This window comes from Alligator mississippiensis, chromosome 3, assembly GCF_030867095.1.
Source record: "Alligator mississippiensis isolate rAllMis1 chromosome 3, rAllMis1, whole genome shotgun sequence".
NCBI classification, from domain to species: Eukaryota; Metazoa; Chordata; order Crocodylia; family Alligatoridae; genus Alligator; species Alligator mississippiensis.
The window spans coordinates 3,428,268-3,447,188 of NC_081826.1; the positions used below are offsets into that span (position 1 = coordinate 3,428,268).

Here is an 18,921-nt window from a genome sequence, read left to right on the forward strand (position 1 = left end):
GCACATGCCTCCAAAAGCAACGTCAAGCTGATGTTAAAGAGTGAACCAATTTTTGCGAGTATACAATCTTCAAATCCTCCTCACCAATCAGGTCCCAGAGACTCAACCTCCATGTCCCCTGATTGGCTCCTCAGGTCACATGGAGGGAGATAAAAGGGGCAGCGCAGCTGACTCAGAGACCAGCGAGGGACCACGAGGAAGGAGCATCAAAGAGTTGGCAAGAGCTGGGCCAGCGGGGCGGAAGCAGTTGTCCCAGAAGAGCCCGAAGGAGTGGGACCTGCAGGCAGCACTGGGGCCCTCAGCACCGCGGTGTGCGGCCGGCAGGAGAGGTTGCCCAGCTCCAGCAAGAAGCTGAGCAGCGACCTGAGAGGTTCCCAGCTCTGCTTCCAGCTCCTCCACCAAGAGGCAGGGTGGTTTGATGTGAGGCCGGGGCTCGGGGAAGGTCAAGACCCCTAGCAGCTTCAAGTGGTACCAGGACTGGTGGCCATCTGGTAGAGTTTCTATCTAACAAGTTTGATGCCGGACTTTAAATCCCAGGAGGGGTGAGTGAAGTGCCAGTGAGACATTTTTGTTGCAGTGGAAGAGGGGCATTGTGTTTTCTCCATTTCTCCCCCTCCAGATACCTATACCCTCTAGCTCAGCTAGGAACCTCCGTGAGCAGAACTCATTTCATCTTTAGACATGACGGAGCCCAGGGGAGCTAGTTCAAATGGTAGAGCGCTTGTTTTGCGTGTGAGAGGTAGAGGGATCGATGCCCACATTCTCCTGCAGCTTGGGTTGCCTTTTGTCCCAGCATGCCAATGCTGCAGCTGAAATGGGGGCTGGGCCATGGGTCATGTTCCTCTGTGCCTCCCAGAAGGGGTCTTTTGGTGTGTTAGTGGTGCTCTGCAGCTCAACAAGCAAGGGAAAGCAGCAGACACCAGAGAGCTCTGGACTCGCCAGCGGGCTCTTTGGCCCCATTCGTAGTTTCATATTTGGTGGGGTTGGAAGGGACCTGAGCAGATCGTTCAGTCTGACCCCCTGGTTGGGCAGGAAAGGATGCTGGGGTCAAATGACCCCATCTAGGTGATTATCTAGCCTCCTTTTGAAGATCCCCAGGGAAGGAGCAAGCACTACTTCCCTTGGAAGTTGGTTCCAGATCCTAGCCACCCTGACGGTGAAGTAGCGCCTCCTGATGTCTAGTCTGAATCTACTCTCCGTCAACTTATGGCCGTTATTCCTTGTTATTTTTCACAACATGAAATGCAGTTTCAGAAACATACTTCAGCTGTAAATTGAATTGACAGTATAATTCCCTTTTCTGTTTTTGGTAATTTAGTGTTAAAATGAACTTAAAATCAACTTATCAGCCAAGGTCAAATGATGTCATTCTCTTGAGAACAGAAGGACATACTCTACCTCTTCTGATGCATTATCTACCACCGCTTTTGAGTCAGTGGCAGGCTGGCTGAGGACAACATTTGCTACTTTTCTTCTCTTTTCTTCTGCTTCCCCATCAGTACTAGCATTGCTCTTCTCATTAGTTTCCACCGCATCTCTGGATCTTTGCTTTGCGAATAGATTAGCCATTCTTTTAGCTTTATTCATTTGTCTGCTGCTCACACCAGCTTGAAGTTCCAAATCAATCAATTCAGCAGCCTGAAGAGTAGGTTGGTTGTTTATAAGTGAAGCTGAAGTAGGTGTATAGTCCAAATCCTTGTCATTGAACAGGTCTTCAGTGCTCATTCCAAATGCAGCGCCCATGTGAAGGCCAAGTTTCTTCTGTAACAGTTTTCTCTGCTCTGCTATTCTCTCTTTGTGATCCATTTCACCTGCTTTATCGTCCTGGACCCCAAACTCTGCACCAGCAGATCCAAGAAGAGATGCTCCATGTTTTAACAGCCGACAGATATCAAATCCATCAAAACGTAACCGGTCAGGTGCAGGTGAATCTTCCATAGGAGTTTCCGACCCAGGTTCTGGTTTGGGTCTGGGAGTTGGATTCCATTCAGGTCCATTGTTCACTCTGGCTTCAACAGCCTGGCCGACCTGCTGCAAGGCAAGTATCCCAATTTGTACTTCCTAAGTATATAAACACATTAGAGAGCAGATTGCTTAATTCATGGGGAAGGAGTTTCAGCACCCCTCCAAGCTGTTGAGCAGCTGCTTTTCTTGTTTCAGGTGTTGTACCAGCGTCCAGTAAAATAAAGAGATGATCTGCTTCGGGATTGCAGCAAATCCATTGTTATCCATTGCACCACTGGTCCGAGATTTCCCATGTCCTCTCGGCTGCTGGTGAAGGGTGATCCCACTTCCTGGTGCTGCTCCCAGAGCCAGGTGCCCTTGTTCCCTCCTGGCAGGTACCGGGGGCCCAGGCGGGTGGGCACAGAGGTCACCAGCAGGCTTTTTGGCCCCGGGTCTGTTTGAGCAAAGCAGCCTGGCCGGGCATGAGGTGGGGCCTGCTGCTTAAGATCTGGGAGGCTCCCAGTCGGACGGGCCTGCCATGGGGTTAGAAATGGAAATCATGCCACTACAACCTGTGGGGCTATTAGCTGAGATGCCAGAGCACATGCTTTGCATGTGAGCAGTAGTGGGACCAATGCCTGCCTTCTGTAGCAGCTTGGAGAGGGTTCAGAGGAGGCCACTCGCATGGTCAGGGGGCAGCAGGGCACGCCCTGCAGGTCTTTAAGAGGAGGTTAGATGAACACCTTTCTGGGGTCGTTTGACCCTAGTACTTTTTCCTGCCATGGCAGGGGGTCGGACTTGATGATCTACTCAGGTCCCTTCCACCCTACCAACTCTGAAACTATGAAAGGTTAGGCATTTGCATTTGTGGACATATTCATCCAGGTGACAAAAGGAGCAGTTTAACAAAGTATGAAACACAAAGAGCACCACAAACAACACTGCTTGGCAAAATATAAAATGAACAAAATACAAACCTCAAATAACAAGATATAGGGTATAGGTACCAGGAGGGGGAAAATGTCCCCCTTCAACAAGGATCTTTCTCTGTCACTTCACTCACTCCTCTTAGGTTTTGAACTCCAAACTCACTTTTGGTAGGTAGAAACACTACCACATTGCCACCAGTGCTTAAGCTCCAGGAGTCTGCCCAGTCTGAAGGAGCTGGCATTGGGGCCAAAACAGAAATTGTGCCAAGGTGGAGGGCACCATTGCCCCTGCCCAAAGCCTGGCTTGGTGGCCACAGGTGCATCCACCGGGCTCGTGCATCAGCCTTGTAGTTCCCAAGAGGAGTGCCTGATGGAGCCTGCGTATAGAGGCTTGCAAGGCCAGTGAAGCATGGCACTAAGATTGGAGCTAAGACCTCCTTTATATCAGTGGTGCTCATGCCGTCTTGATTGGGAAAAAAAAAAAATAAATAAAACCATTCAGCATGAGCCAGGCTGCAGTCGGACCTACAGTCTTCGGATCCATCGTCAGACGCGTTATCCATGCAGCAGGCACTTGGGCTCTGTGAAATGTCACTGGCTGTTTTGTCTTGACACTGTTTCGGCTCAGTTTGAGCTCCAAACAGCAAAATCAAAATGAGATGAAGGGCTTTGAAACAGCCTCAAAACAAAATGAGTCTAGTTGAAACTTCATCGTTTCATAGTACCTAGGGCCAGGAGGGACCTGAACAGATCATCTCGCCTGACCCCCTGCCACAGGCAGGAATGAATGCTGGGTTCACAAGACCCCAGACAGGCGATCGTCCAACCTCCTCTTGAATATGCCCAAGGTAGGGGTGAGGACCACTTCCCCGGGAAGTTGGTTCCAGATTTTGGCCACCCTAACTGTAAAATATTGCCTTCTGATCTCCAAACTAAACCTATTCTCCATCAGCTTATGACCATTGTTCCTCGTCACCCCAAGTGGTGCTGGGGAGAAAAGGGCTCTGCCTATTTGCTGCTGATCCCTCCTGATGAGCTTGTAGGCAGCTACCAGGTCCCCCCTCAGCCTCCTCTTGCTGAGGCTGAACAGGTTCAGGTCCCTCAGTCTCTCCTTGTAGGGCCTGCCCTGCTGCCCTCTCACCAAGCGGGTGGCCTCCTCTGACCCCTCTCCATGCTGTCCACATCCCTCCTGAAGTGCGGCGCCCAGTACTGGACGCAGTACTCCAACTACAGCCTGACCAAAGTCGCGTAGATGAGGAGGATCACTTCTCTGGACTGGCTTGAGATGCACCTCAAAGCACCCTTTGGATGCACCCTTTGCATGCACGACAAGGTATGGCTGGCCTTGCTGGCTGCGGTCTGGCATTGGCGGCTCATGTTCATCTTGGAGTTAATAATGACTCTGAGATCCCTTTCTGCCTCTGTGCTTTCAAGAAGGGAACTCCTCAGCCTGTATGTGTGCTGTGGGTTCCTTCTCCCCACGTGCAGCACCCTGCATTTGTCTACATTGAACCCCATCCTATTCTTGTCTGCCCACTTTTGTAGTCTGTCTAAATCTAGCTGCAGCCCCTCTCTCCCTTCAAGTGTGTCCACCTCGCCCCACATCTTAGTGCCATCAGCAAACTTGGACAGCGTGCTTTCTACCCCCGCAGCCAATCGTTGATGAAGATGTAAAGCTGTGCAGGGCCGAGGAACAAGCCCTGGGATACCGCACTGCTCACATCTGGCCAGGTTGAGTACAACCCCTCCACCACTACACTCTGGGTGTGTTGGGTCAACCAATATTTTACCTATCCATCTATGCAGACATCAATACTACAGGTGTTTAATTCATTGATGAGGATGGGGTAAAACCATGTCTCCTTCGAGCCGGAATTGAACCAGCGACCTAGGGATCCCCATGGGCCTAGACTATACCTCTACAGTCCCCCGCTCTACCAGCTGAGCTATCGAAGGGACAGTTAAAAGAAGAATAGTTTGGTTGAGTAGGGAGAACTGGATTTGCAGCTGAATACAAAGGCTTTACCTGTGGCCTAGCAAAGCTGCTGACCACAAGGCAGAATGATAATTAAGCCAGCCATTTGGGCAGTGAGAAGCCGATCACAGCACAGGGGAAGAAAGCTGAGCCCCAGCTCAATTCCCCACCCCAGTGCTGCAATTGGGCTGGAGTAGGGAACTGAGCCCCATCACTCGGTTTCCCGCCCCAGGGCTATGGTCAGGCAGGGGAAGGCAATTCAGCCCAGCCCGACGATCCCCAGCTGAGCTGAGTTGCTTTGCCCAGCCCCAAGGTAGTGCTCAGCTCAGTCCCAGTTCCCATCCCCAAGCAATCCCAGTGCTGGGGAGGGAACTGAGTGATGGGGTTGAGTTCCCTTCCCCAGCTCCCCAGGCCCAGGCGGCATCCCTCTCTCATCTACCAGGCAGAGGGGTCTTCAACCCCTGGAGGACGGGCACAACCCTCACAGCCCTCCCGGGAATGGGTCCCTATCTGCGTGCCAGATGAGAGAGGCTGTTTTGAGCTTCCCCATTATAGCCTATGGACAAAACATCGATACAACCCGAGACAGCATCACTGTTTCGACGAAACGAAACAGAACAGAGTGTTGAATCAAAACGAAATTAGAAACGAAACGTTGTTCCACAAAACCTGGAAATGCAAGTTGAAATGGGACGGTGCCATTTCACACAGAGCTAGCAGGCACACGAGAGCTCTTGGCTCAGGGAAAAAAAAAGACAAGTTACACAAGGCAGGTAGGACCTGAATCTGCAATCGTCTGATCCATAGTCACACAGGTTATCGATTGTGCCACTGGTCTATGGTTCTCCATGTCCTCTCAGCTGCTGGTGAAGGGTGATTTCAGTGTCTCGTGCTCTGCCCAGGGCCCAGTGCCCCCTTTTGCCCTTGGCAGCTCACGGGGTTGCAGGCAGGTGGGCATAGAGCTTGCCAGCAGCCTGTTTGGCCCCTGTTCTGCTTGGGCAATGCAGCAGGACTTGGCACAAGGCAGGTCCCACTGCTCCAGCTCTGGGAGCCTACCAGTCCGAAGGCGCTGGGGTGGGAGCAGAAAGGGAAATCCTGCCTAGGTGGAGGGCACGTTTGGCTCTGTCCAAAGCCTCATGTCCCCCTCTTCCCCACCTTCCAGAAGTAGTGGGATCAATGCCTGCATTCTCGAGCAGGTTGGGTTGTGCTTTGTCCCAGCATGCCCATGCTCCAGCTGAAATGGGGGCTGGGCATGTTCCTCTGTTCCTCTTAGGAAGGCTGTTTTCCTGCATGAGGGCTGTGGTGTGGCCCAGCAAACAAGGGCAAGCAGCAGGCACAAGAGGAACATGCCCCTTGGCCAGGCTTCATGTCAGCTGATGAAAGGCACCCCAAGCTGCTGATGAATTCAGGAATTGATCCCACTACTTCTCACATGCTAAGCGAGCGCAGTACCATCCAAGTGAATTCTCCTGCTGTGCTGAGGTTTATTGGGGCCCTAGGAAAACAGAAAAATGGAGGCTCCCTGCCAGGCAAGGGCAGGTTCCCTCTGTGAATGCCAGAGGACTATGACTGGGGCCCTGTCCTAGCTGCCTGCAGTGGGTCGGTTTGGGATTGAGAGAGTGGTCGGGGTGAAAATGTTAGAAAGGTTTATTGATCTAGCAAACATAAAATTTGCAAAGCTTAACAACGCAACAAAGACAGACAGTGAATCTCTGAGTCGGCAACTTATCGGCAGCCTCCTTTTATGCCTGGTATACGGCAAGCCTCTTGAAATCCAGCGAAGTCAGGCATCTCTAATCTACGCTGTCTAAAGGGGTACCTGGAAGTACCCTGGTATTTAGTCTTCAGGCTTCTCAGGCCCCCCCGCCCCACCAAAAATCGGAGGCCACACCACAGCAGACATGGGCAGGTTCCCCCTGTGCCTGCCAGGGGGCTGCAGCTGGGCCGACTCGACCACCCATGGGCCCCAGGCCGAGCACCAGGCAGTGGGCTCAACACTGACCAGCAGCTGGGAGTGGGGCAGAAATGCCACCATCTCTTGTCCCTCTCCAGAAATCTGTCTCTGCCAGCGTGAGAGGCTGGTGTTGAATCCCTCAGGGTGGGGGATCTGCCTCCCTGCCTACATGACAAAAGCCCGGTGCCTCGGAGGTGGATTCTCTGGTCACCTGGGGGGGGGGGGGGGGATGGAAAAGCCCCGCTCTCCAGCTCAGGTAGCCAGTGATGCTTTTTTTTAATTGGTTGGGTAGTGGCCAGGACTGGCAGCTTTGATTGGACCGGGCTGCTGAGGTCTGAAAGGTTATTTAAAGACCAGGTCCAGAAAGAAGGGAAGTCATTAGCCATGTGGTCACCCAGGTGAATCTGAACCTGGCTCTCTCATAACCGCATGCTCAAAGAGTGCCCTGCCTGCAGAGGAAACTCCAACCACCTCTGGATGATGCGAGTGAGTAAGCTACTCGAGATCCCACTAGATATTTAGCTTACAGTAACTCAGATGTGAGATCAAAACGGCTACCTCAGCCACACTGGTTTGCTCTATGGGAATCCTCTGATATTCCTCTGATACTGCTCTACCTTTTACCCTGTTTTTGCCCTACCCCCTGTAATCAATAAAGTGCTCCTTATGACCGGTGTGGAGACTTATTGAGGGGTGGGTCTAAATTATGCCAAGGAGGCCCCTTAGGTCTGTGGACTAAGGGAAACTTTCCTAATAAGCCCCTGACCTGGGGAAGTGCCCCAAGTGCCGGTATTGGAACTAGTTCCCATTGGACGATCAGGACTGTGTTCTCCAAGGTGCGCAGAGCCAGAAGTCCTCACGATGAGAGGCTGCGAGTCATGGGACTCTTCAGCCTGCAAAAGCACAGGCTCAGGTGATCTGGTGGTCACCTATAAGTTTGTAAGGGGTGACCACCAGGATCTGGGGGAACGTCTGTTCACCAGAGCGCCCCAAGGCATGACAAGGTGGAATGGTCACAAACTCCTCCATGAACATTTCAGGCCGGACATAAGGAAGAGCTTTACTGTTCAAGCCTCCAAGTTCTCGAAAAACCTGCTACTGGAGGTGGGTCAAGCACCCACTTTGACCGCTTTCCAGAGGAATCTGGATGCTTATCTTGCTGGGGTCCAATGACCCCAACTGACTTCCTGCTCTAGGGTGGGGGGCTGGATTCGATAATTTTCTGCGGTCCCTTTCAGCCCTGATGTTTATGAAATCTATAAACTCACCAGGGAGGACCTGCAGCAAATAAGTGATGCTCTGTTCCCCTGGCCATCACCTGGGATAACAAGAAATAATGGCCACAAATTGATTGAGAGGATGTTCAGACTTGATATCAGGAGGCATTACCGTATGGTTAGGGCTGCCAGGCTGTGCAATGGGCTCCTGAGGGAGATGGTGCTCTCCCCTATGTTGGGGGTCTTCAGAGGAAGGTTGGATAGATATTTCCTGGGGTACTATGATCCCAGCACTCGTTCCTGCCCAGGGCAGGGGGCCGGACTTGATGATTGGTTCAAGTCCCTTCTGACCCTAGAAACTATGAAGCTTGGTGAAGGGAGAGGTAGCTGTGTTAGTCTGAAATCAGTCAGGGGATGCAAGATGCAGTGGGATCAATTCCTGCATTCGCCAGCAGCTTGGGTTGCCTTTTGTCCCAGCGCGCCTGCAGCTGAAATGAGGGCTGGCCAAGGGGCATGTTCCTCTTGGGCCTGCTGCTTGCCCCTGTTTGCTGAGCTGCACCACAGCAGCGGGGGAAAGGAACTGAACCCCATCACTCAGTTCCCTTCCCCAGCACTGGGATTGATTGGGGAAGGGAACTGGGAACTAGGACTGAGTTGAGCACTACCATGGGGACTGGGAAAAGCAACTCAGCCCAGCTGGGGATCATCCAGCTGGGGTTTGGAATTCAGCCCAGCTGTGCTGAGTTGCCTTCCCCTGACTGATCCTAGTGCTGGGGAGAGGAACTGGGTGATGGGGCGCAGGTCCCTTCCCCTGCTTCCCGCAGCCCAGCTGTGGAGGCAGGGAGAGCCAGGGCTGCGCTCCCCACCAGGGCTGAGCCTGGAGCCACGGGGAGCACAGCCCTGTTCTCCCCTGTCTCCCACCACCTGGCTGCGTCAAAATGTTTCAATTGGTCCTGTTTTGTTTTGAGGCTGTTTCGAAGCCCTTCATTTCATTTTGATTCTGCTGTTTGGAGCTTGAAATCAATTGAAAAAGTTTTAAGACAAAACAGCCAGTGAAATTTTGCACAGCCCTAGTGCCTGCTGCATGGCCTGGCTTGCTGAGCCACACAACATCCCTCCTGCAGCAGGACAGCCCTCCTCAGAGGCACATGCCCAGCCCCCATTTCTGCTGTAGCACGCGCATGCTGGCACAGAAGACACCCCAAACTGCTGGAGAAAGTAGGAATCAATCCCACTGCATCCCAAATGCCAAACAAGCATTTACTAACCGAGCTAAATCCCCTGAACCTAGAAGCGCTGTGACTCTTGGCAAACAGAAAATCGGAGGCCTCCCACCAGTTGAGGGCGGGTTCCCTCCCCAAACGCCAGTGAGCTGGAGCCAGGGTCAACTTGATGGGGCAGGAGACACAAGAGGCTTTGGACAGAGCCAAAGGTGCCCTCCACCTAGGCATAGTGTCCGTTTGCCCCCACACCAGCCCCTTCAGACTGGCAGCCTCACAGCACTGAAGCAGTTGTCCCCATCTCGTGCCCAGCCGTGCTGCGTTGCCCAAGCAGAACGGGGGCCAAATAGCCTGCTGGTGAGCTCTACGCTCACCAACCTGCATCCCCATGAGCCACCAAGAGGGAAGGCGGGCACGGGGCTTTGGAAGAACACCTGGAAGTGTGATAACCCTTCCCCAGCAGCTGGGAGAAGAGAGTATGTGTGGGCCAGTGGCGCAATGGATAACGCGTCTGACTACGGATCAGAAGATTGTAGGTTCGACTCCTTCCTGGCTCGCAGTAACTTTCTTTTTTTCCGAGCCAGAGGGCTTGAGCACCACTGATATGAAGGGGGCATCAGCCCCAGGCTGGGTGGCATGCTGCATTGGCCTTGCAAGCCTTTATGCACATGCTCCTTCATGCACAGCTCTTGGGAACAAAAACGCTGATGCGCTGGCCCTGGCGTATGGGCCTATGGCCACCAAGCCAGGCTTTGGGCAGAGGCAATGGTGCCCTCCACCTAGGCACAATTTCTGTTTCAGCCCTGACGCCAGCTCCTTTGGACCAGGAAGACTCATGCAGGTTAAGAAGTGGGCCGTGTTTTATGCCCAGCCATGCTGCATTGCCCAAGCAGAACGGGGGCCAAAAAGCCTACTGTAGATCTCCACACTCACTTGCCTGCGTCCCCGTGAGCTGCCAGGAGGGGAACGGGGCACAGGACTCTGGACAGAGCACCAGGAAACAGGCTCACCATTCACCCCCACCTGGGAATACTTGGTGGTTGCAGGCTGGTGGTGCAGTGGATAACATGCTTGATTTCAGGTTAGAAGTTAGTAGGTTTGACTCCTATCTGGCTTGTATTTTTTTTCTTCTGAGCCAAGAGCTGTCTTGTGCCTGCTGCTTGCCCTTGCTTGCTCAGCTGCACCACACCCCACATGCAGCAAAACAGCCCTCCGAGGAGGCACAAAGGAACAAGCCCTTTTGCCAGTCCCCATTTCAGCTGCAGATGCAGCATGGGCATGCTGGGACAAACGGCAACTCAAAGGGCTAGAGAATGTGATCATTGATCCCGCTATCTCTCATGTGCTTAGCTCAGATGGTAGAGTGATCACTAACTCCCCTGCTAGGTTTAGGTCTTTTGGGGCCCTGAGCAAACAGAAAAGTGGACGCCCCCCACACCAGGCGAGGGCAGGTTCCCTCTGCGAATGGCAGAGGGCTGCGACTGGGCCCACCTGGCCTCCTCGGCACACCTCGGGCAAGCCAGAGGGCAACAACACTGCTGAAATGAAGGTGGTCCCAGCCCCAGCTTGGCCCCTCTGCTCAACTGGTTGTTAGAGAGCCCGAGCTGCGGTCCCCCAGCACTGTTGCATTGGCCAAGGCTGGGGCCAGACTTATTGGGGGGCAAACTCCACCTCTCGACCCGCACCCACCCCTGTGCTGGGCACTCTGCTGGCCCGGGCAGGGAGGTATGGCATTGTCCTGTCCTGTCCTGTCCTGTCCCAGCAGCACGGTCCCTGGCCCAGCACTGCACCTCCATTTCACTGCTCCATCCTTAGCATGGGCATGCCGGGATAAAAGGACACGTGAGTTGCTAGAGAAAGTGGGTGTACGGTCCCGCTCCCTCTCACATGTGAAGCAAGCACTCCACCACCTGAGCTAATTCCCCTACATGCCCATTCAGTTTAAGATTAACTGAGTCCCTGGCAAACACAACATTGTAGCCCGCACCCCCTGCACCCCCAGGCAAGGGCAGGTTCCCTCTGTGCCTGCTTGGGGGCTGTGGCTGGGCCGACTGGACCTCCTTGGCATGTCCAGGGTGAGCCAGGGGGCATGAGCACCACTGAGGGTCATGTAGCCAGTGCTGTCATCCCCAAGCGCTGTGGGACAGGCTGGGAGCAGGGTTGGCTTGGGGCACACGCACACACGAGGCTTTGGGCACAGTCAAAGGTGCCCTCCACCTAGCCATGATTTCCATTTCAGTCCCTGGGCCAGCCCCTTCGGCACCTTTGGCTCTGAGCAAGGCCTCGTGCCCCTGCCAGCCGACCCGGGCCCCAGCCTATCCAACAGTGCAGGGGGACTCAGTGCTGGCTGCATGACCCTCAGTGATGTTCATGCTCCCAGGCTCACCAAAAATGTGCCAAGGAAGCCTGGTCAGCTCAGTAGCAGCCCCCTCCCTGGCAGGCACAGAGGGAACCTTTCCTGGCCTAGTAAGGGGTGAGGCTCCAATTTTCTGTTTGCCTAAGGACTCAATCTTAAGGGAGTTTTAGACATAGGGGAATTAGCTCAGTTGGTAGAGCGCTTGCTTCGCATGTGAGAGGTAGTGGGATCGATGCCCACATTCTCCATCAGTTTGTTTTTGCACTTTATCCTGGCATACCAGTGTAAAAGGTACAGTGCTGAAACAAGGGGCATGTTCCTTGCAGGAGGGCTCTTTTCCTGCATGAGGGGTGTGGTGCGGCTCAGCAAGCAAGGGCAACCGGGAGGCACAAGAGAGCTCTTGGTTCAGAAAAAGACCTGGGGAACATGAGCCAATCGGGGATTCAAGGCTATAGTCTTCTGATTTGTAGTCAGACATGTTATCAATTCTGCCTCTACCCCATGAATATCTATAGGCACCCAGGTCCTGGTGAAGGGTGCACCCACTTCCTGGTGCTCTGTGCAGAGCCCAGTGCCCCCTTACCTTCCTGACGGCTCACCATGCGCAGGCAGGTGGGCGTAGAGCTCACCAGGACTTTCTTTGGCTCCCATTGTGCTTGGGTAATTCAGCAAGGCTGGGCACGAGGTGGGTCCCTTTCTGGTGGAACTGTCCTGGATTCCTGCCAGTGCACTCACCCCTGCATAGCTACCGTGCCCCACAACTGACTTCAGACTAGCACAGCTAACTACCGCTCTCTTCACCAAGTATCATAGTTTCTAGGGTCAGAAGGGCCCTGAACTGATCATCAAGTCCAACTTCTTGAGTGCTGGATCATAATACCCCAGCCAGATATGTATCCAACCACCTCTCAATGACCCTCAATGTAGGGGAAAGCACCACCTCCCTTGGGAGCCCATTTCACAGCCTGGAAGCCCTAACTGTAGAGTAATGCCTCCTGATACCAACCCTGAACCTACTCTCAATCAATTTGTGGCCATTATTCCTTGATATCCCAGGTGGTGCCCGGGGAAACAGAGCAACACCTATTTGCTGCAGGTCCTCGCTGGTGAGCTTATAGATTTCATAGACATCAGGGCTGGAAGGGACCTTGGAAGATCATCGAGTCTAGTCCCCCGCCCCAGTGGCAGGAAATCAGCTGGGGTCATAGGACCCAAGCAAAATAAACATCTACATGTCTCTGGAAGGCGTTCAAAGTGGGTGCTTGACCCACCTCCGGTGGCAGGCTATTCCTGACCTTGGGGGCTCGGACAGTAAAGAAGCTCCTCCTCATTTCCAGCCTGAAATGGCCATGCAGGAGTTTGTGACTGTTCAACCTTGCCATCCCCTGGGGTGCTCTGGTAAACAGACGTTCCCCCAGATCCCAGTGAGCACCCCTTACAAACTTATAGGCACCCATCAGATCACCCCTGAGCCTGCGCTTTTCCAGGCTGAAGAGTCCCATGGCTCTCAGCCTCTCATCCTGAGGACTGTTCCTGACCTCTGATCATGCGTGTGGCTCTCTTCTGACATTTGCAGAGGAAATCTGCCCTGACCTGGAGGGACACTTTCTGTTTATCCAGGACCCCACAGGCCTTAAGTAACCCATGGGGCATTAGTTCAGCTGGTAGAGCACTTGCTTAGCATACAAGAGGTAGTGTGATTGATACCAGTCTTCTCTAGCTGCCTGCTTTATTTCTTGTCCCAACAAGCCCGCACTGCAGCTGAAGTCAAGGCTTGCCATGCTGCTCTGTGCCTCCGAGGAGGACTGTTTTGCTGCATGAGGGGTCTGATGCGGTTCTACAAAGAAGGGCAAGGGGAGGGCCAGGGGCAGACACAAGAGACCTCACCCACCTGCATCCCCATGAGCTGCCAAGAGGGAAGGTGGGCATGGGGCTATGGAGAGAGCACTTTCCCTAGCAGCTGGGAGACATTGGTATGTCTGAGCCAGTAGCACAATGGATAATGCATCTGGCTACGGATCAGATGTTTGTAGGTTCAACTCTTTCTTGGCTATAATGACTCCTTTTTTTCTGAACTAGAGGGCATGAGCACCACTGATATGAAGGTGGCACCAGCCCCAGCCTGGGTGGCATGCTGCATTGGCCTTGCAAGCCTCTATGCACATGGTCCTTCATGCACAGCTCTTGGGAACGAAAAGGCTGATGCACAGGCTCTGGCATATGGGCCTATGGTCACAAAGCCAGGCTTTGGGAGAGGCAATGGTGCCCTCCACCTAGGCACAATTTCTGTTTCGGCACCAATGTCAGCTCCTTTGGACCAGGAAGCATCAGGGAGGTTAAGAAGTGGGCCCTGTTTTATGCCCAGCCATGCTGTATTGCCCAAGCAATACGGGAGCCAAACACCCTGCTGGAGAGCTCCACACTCACCTGCCTGAACCCCCCTGAGCCGCCAGAAGGGGAACGGGGCACAGGACTCTGGACAGAGCACCAGGAAACAGGCTTGCCCTTCACACCCAGCTGGGAGCACTGGGTGATTGTAGGCTGGTGGTGCAATGGCTAATGTACCTGATTACAGGTTAGAAGTTTGTAGGTTTGATTCCTACCTGGCTTGTGTTTTTTTTTCTTTTTCTTCTGAGCCAAGAGCTGTCTTGTGCCTGCTGCTTGCCCTTGCTTGCTCAGCTGCACCACACACCTTCTGCAGCAAAACAGCCTTCCGAGGAGGCACAAAGGAACAAGCCCTTTTGCCAGTCCCCATTTCAGCTGCAGAGGCAGCATGGGCATGCTGGGACAAACGGCAACTCAAAGGGCTAGAGAATGTGAGCATTGATCCCGCTATCTCTCATGTGTTTAGTGAGCACTCTACCGTCTGAGCTAACTCCCCTGCTAGTTTTAGGTCTTTTGGGGCCCTGAGCAAACAGAAAAGTGGATGCCCCCCACACCAGGCAAGGGCAGGTTCCCTCTGCGAATGCCAGAGGGCTGCGGCTGGGCCCACCTGGCCTCCTCGGCACACCTCGGGCAAGCCAGAGGGCAACAACAATGCTGAAATGAAGGTGGTCCCAGCCCCAGCTTGGCCCCTCTGCTCAACTGGTTGTTACATAGCCCGAGCTGCGGTACCCCAGCACCGTTGGATTGGCCAAGGCCGGGATCAGACCATTACCATGCCATCCCAGCATCTGAAGAAGGGTGAGACCACTTCAAGATGCTGTGTCCAGAGCCCCAAGCCCACTTTCTGTCCTGGCAGCTAAAAAAGACCTTAAACTAGCAGTGGAGTTAGCTCATCTAGCATGCAAGAGGTAGTGGGATCGATGTCTGCATGCTCCCGCAGCTTGAGTTGCCGTTTGTTCCAGCATGCTGTAGCTGCAGTGGATAGAGGGGCTGGTGCATGGGTTTCTGCCTCCTAGGAGGGGGGTTTTGCTGCATGAGGAGTGCGGTGCAGCTGAGCAAAAAAGTGCACAGGCAGGCACAAGAGAGCTCTTGGCTCAGGAAAAAAAAGGGAACCTGAGACAGGTAAGAGTCAAACCAACAGCCTTCTGATCTGATGAAGAAAGCCTGAATGGCAATTATCTCAGATGCCAAGGTGCTTGCTTCACACCTGTGATGCAGCAGGTGTTGAGGCTAGGCCAGTCCTCTGATTTGTAATCCGACACGTTACCCATTGCGCCACCAGCCTGTATTTACCGAGTGCTCCCAGGGTTGTTTTGGTGGTGGGGTGGACACACAAGTCTTTGGACAGATCCAGTGGTGCCCTCCCCCTAGCCATGATTTCCATTTTTGCCCCTAAGCCAACACCTTCAGATTGGCAGCCTCCCAGAGCTGGAGCAGAGGGCCCTGCCTCATGCCCAGCCTTGCTGCATTGCCCAAGCACAACAGGGGCCAAAGAGCCCACTGGCGAGCTCTACACCCACCTGCCCACACCACCGTGAGCTGGCAGGAGGGAAAGGGGCACTGGGATCTTTGCAAAATATCAGGACGTGTGCTCACCTTCAGCAGCAGCTGGGCTATGGGTAGACTAATGGGCCAGTGGCACAATAGATAGCAACTCTGATTGCACATCAAAAGATTGTATGTTCAACTACTGCTTGCCTTGTGTTGCTTTTCATTCCTGAGCCATGTGCCTGCTGTTTGCCCTGAGCCTCACCACGCCAGTCCGATGTTCTCTCTAAGGAATCACTTTCAAAGGCTGCAGAGTGGCACAGATACAGAGTGCAGATCCTGCCTGCCCTTGGCCTGCGCAAAGATCACAAGCCAGGCCACGTGCCCTCACTTGGCTACCTGCGGCCCGCATCTGGAGGGGCTGTAGGGATCTGATTGCCCATGACCCGGCTTGGGCATACTGGGACTAAATGCACCCCAATCCGCTGGAGAACGTGGGCATCAATCCTGGTACCTCTTACACGTTAAGAGAGCACTCGGTCATCTGAGCCAATTCCCCTGCTACTCTGACCTTTACCGGGGCCTTGTAACCTTATCTTGAGATACAGACAGAGGAAAACCAACACGGATTAGGGGCATCCAACATGGGTTCATTAGAGGCAGGTCCTGTCAGAGCAACATGGTGGCCTTCTACGACCAGGTCACAAAATCCTTAGAAGCAGGTGTCGCGGTGGACGTAGTCTTTCTGGACTTTAGGAAGGCCTTCGACACTGTCTCTCACCACATTCTCATTAATAAACTAGGAGACAGTGGCTTTGACACCTACACAGTGAAATGGGTCACTAACTGGCTGGAGGGTCACACCCAGAGAGTGGTGGTGGATGGGTCCTATTTGACCAGGAGGGATGTGGGCAGTGGGGTCCTGCAGGGCTCGGTCCTTGGGCCCGCACTGTTCAACATCTTCATCAGCAACTAGGTAGAGGGGGTGAAAAGCACCTTGTTCAAATTTGCAGACAATGCTAAGATGGGGGGAAGTGGGAACACTGGAATGGAGGGACAGGCTGCAATCAGACCTAGACAGGTTCCAGGGGTGGGCGGATTAGAACAGGATGGGATTCTACACTGACCAGTGCAAGGTGCTGCACCTGGGGGGGAAGAGCCAGCAGCACACCTCCAGGCTGCCTTCTCGTCAGTGCAGAGGCAGAAAAGGATCTTGGAGTCATTATTGATGCCACAATGAACATGGGCCGGCAGTGTGGGGACGCGGTAAGGAAGGCTAACTGTAACTTGTCATGCATCCACAGATGCATCTCGAGCAGGTCCAGGGAGATGATCCTCTCCCTTACGTGGCACTGGTCAGGCCGCAGCTGGAGTACTGCGTCCAGTTCTGGGCACCACACTTCAGGAGGCTTGTGGACAGCATGGAGAGGATCCAGAGGAGGCCACCCGCATGGTCAGGGGGCAGCAGGGCAGGCCCTACGAGGAGAGGCTGGGGGTCCTGAACCTGTTCAGTCTCCACAGGAGAAGGCTGAGGGGAATCTAGTGGCCGTCTACAAACTAGTCAGAGGGGACCAGCAGGCATTGGGGGAGTCCCTGTTCCCCCGAGCACTCCCAGGAGTGACTAGAAACACCGGTCACAAGCTGGCAGAGGCTAGATTCAGGCTAGACATCAGGAGGCGCTGCTTCACTGTCAGGGCGGCTAGGACCTAGAACCAGCTTCCAAGAGAAGTGGTGCTAGCTCTGACCCTGGGGGTCTTTAAGAGGAGGTTAGACAAACACCTTGCTGGGGTCGTTTGAGCCCAGTACTTTTTCCTGCCATGGTAGGGGGTTGGACTTGATGATCTGTTCAGGTCCCTGCTGACCTGACCTACTATGAGACTATGAAAGGTTAGGCATTTGCATTTGTGGACATATTCATCCACAGATTCATAGATTCATAGATTCATAGATGTTAGGGTCGGAAGGGACCTCAATAGATCATCGAGTCCGACCCCCTGCATAAGCAGGAAAGAGTGCTGGGTCTGGATGACCCCAGCTAGATACTTGTCTAACCTCCTCTTGAAGACCCCCAGGGTAGGGGAGAGCACCACCTCCCTTGGGAGCCCGTTCCAGACCTTGGCCACTCGAACTGGGAAGAAGTTCTTCCTAATGTCCAGTCTAAATCTGCTCTCTGCTAGCTTGTGGCCATTGTTTCTTGTAACCCCCGGGGGCGTCTTGGTGAATAAATACTCACCAATTCCCTTCTGTGCCCCCGTGATGAACTTAAAGGCAGCCACAAGGTCACCTCTCACCCTTCTCTTGCGGAGGCTGAAAAGGTCCAGGTTCTCTAGTCTCTCCTCGTAGGGCTTGTTCTGCAGGCCCTTGACCATACGAGTTGCCCTTCGCTGTACCCTCTCCAGGTTATCCGCATCCTTCTTGAAGTGTGGCGCCCAGAATTGCACGCAGTACTCCAACTGCGGTCTGACCAGCGCCCAATAGAGGGGAAGTATCACCTCCCTGGACCTATTCGTCATGCATCTGCTGATGCACGATAAAGTGCCGTTGGCTTTTCTGATGGCTTCGTCACACTGCCGGCTCATGTTCATCTTGGAGTCCACTAGGACTCCAAGATCCCTTTCCACCTCTGTGCCACCCAGCAGGTCATTCCCTAGGCTGTAGGTGTGCTGGACATTTCTCCTCCCTAGGTGCAGCACTTTGCATTTCTCCTTGTTGAACTGCATCCTGTTGTTTTCTGCCCACTTGTCCAACCTGTCCAGGTCTGCCTGCAGCTGTTCCCTGCCCTCCGGCGTGTCCACTTCTCCTCACAGTTTTGTGTCATCCGCAAACTTGGACAGAGTACATTTGACTCCCTCATCCAAGTCGCTGATGAAGACATTAAAGAGTATCGGTCCAAGGACCGAGCCCTGCGGGACCCCACTGCCCACACCCTTCCAGGTCGAGACCGACCCATCCACTACGACTCTCTGGGTGCGACCCTCTAGCCAATTCGCCACCCACCGGACTGTGCAGTCATCCACATCATAGCCTCTTAGGTTGTTCACCAGTTGACAAAAGGAGCAGTTTAACAAAGTATAAAACACAAAGAGCACACCAAACAATACTGCTTGGCAACATATAAATGAACATAATACAAACCTCAAATAACGAGATACAGGGTACAGGTACAAGGAGGGGGAAAAAACGGGAAAACACAACGCTCTCCTTCCACTGCAACAAGAACTTCTCCCTGTCACTTTACTCACCCCTCCTTGGATTTGAACTCATACCTCACTTTTGGTAGGTAAAACCTCTACCACATTGCTACCAGTGTTGACAGTATCCTAAACAGCTGTGGGTCTTGATCTTCCAAGACCCCTGGCCTCACATTGAACTGCCCTGCCTCTTATAGGAGGAGCTGGAAGCAGAGCTGGGAACCTCTCAGGTCACTGCTCAGATCCTTGCTGGATCTGGGGA

At 53.5% G+C, this 18,921-nt stretch overlaps 3 non-coding genes across 3 annotated transcripts; 2 read left to right on the forward strand and 1 right to left on the reverse strand.

Moving 5' to 3' along the window:
* Nucleotides 1–4,733: 4,733 nt before the first annotated feature.
* On the reverse strand, nucleotides 4,734–4,829 carry TRNAY-GUA (transfer RNA tyrosine (anticodon GUA)). Its single transcript has 2 exons — nucleotides 4,793–4,829; nucleotides 4,734–4,769 (listed from the first exon to the last, which is right to left on the reverse strand). It is a non-coding gene; the product is annotated as a tRNA-Tyr (tRNA).
* A 4,894-nt stretch (nucleotides 4,830–9,723) lies between these two features.
* TRNAR-ACG (transfer RNA arginine (anticodon ACG)) lies at nucleotides 9,724–9,796 on the forward strand. Its single transcript has one exon. It is a non-coding gene; the product is annotated as a tRNA-Arg (tRNA).
* A 1,974-nt stretch (nucleotides 9,797–11,770) lies between these two features.
* TRNAA-CGC (transfer RNA alanine (anticodon CGC)) lies at nucleotides 11,771–11,843 on the forward strand. The gene has a single exon. It is a non-coding gene; the product is annotated as a tRNA-Ala (tRNA).
* The last annotated feature ends 7,078 nt before the right edge of the window (nucleotides 11,844–18,921 follow it).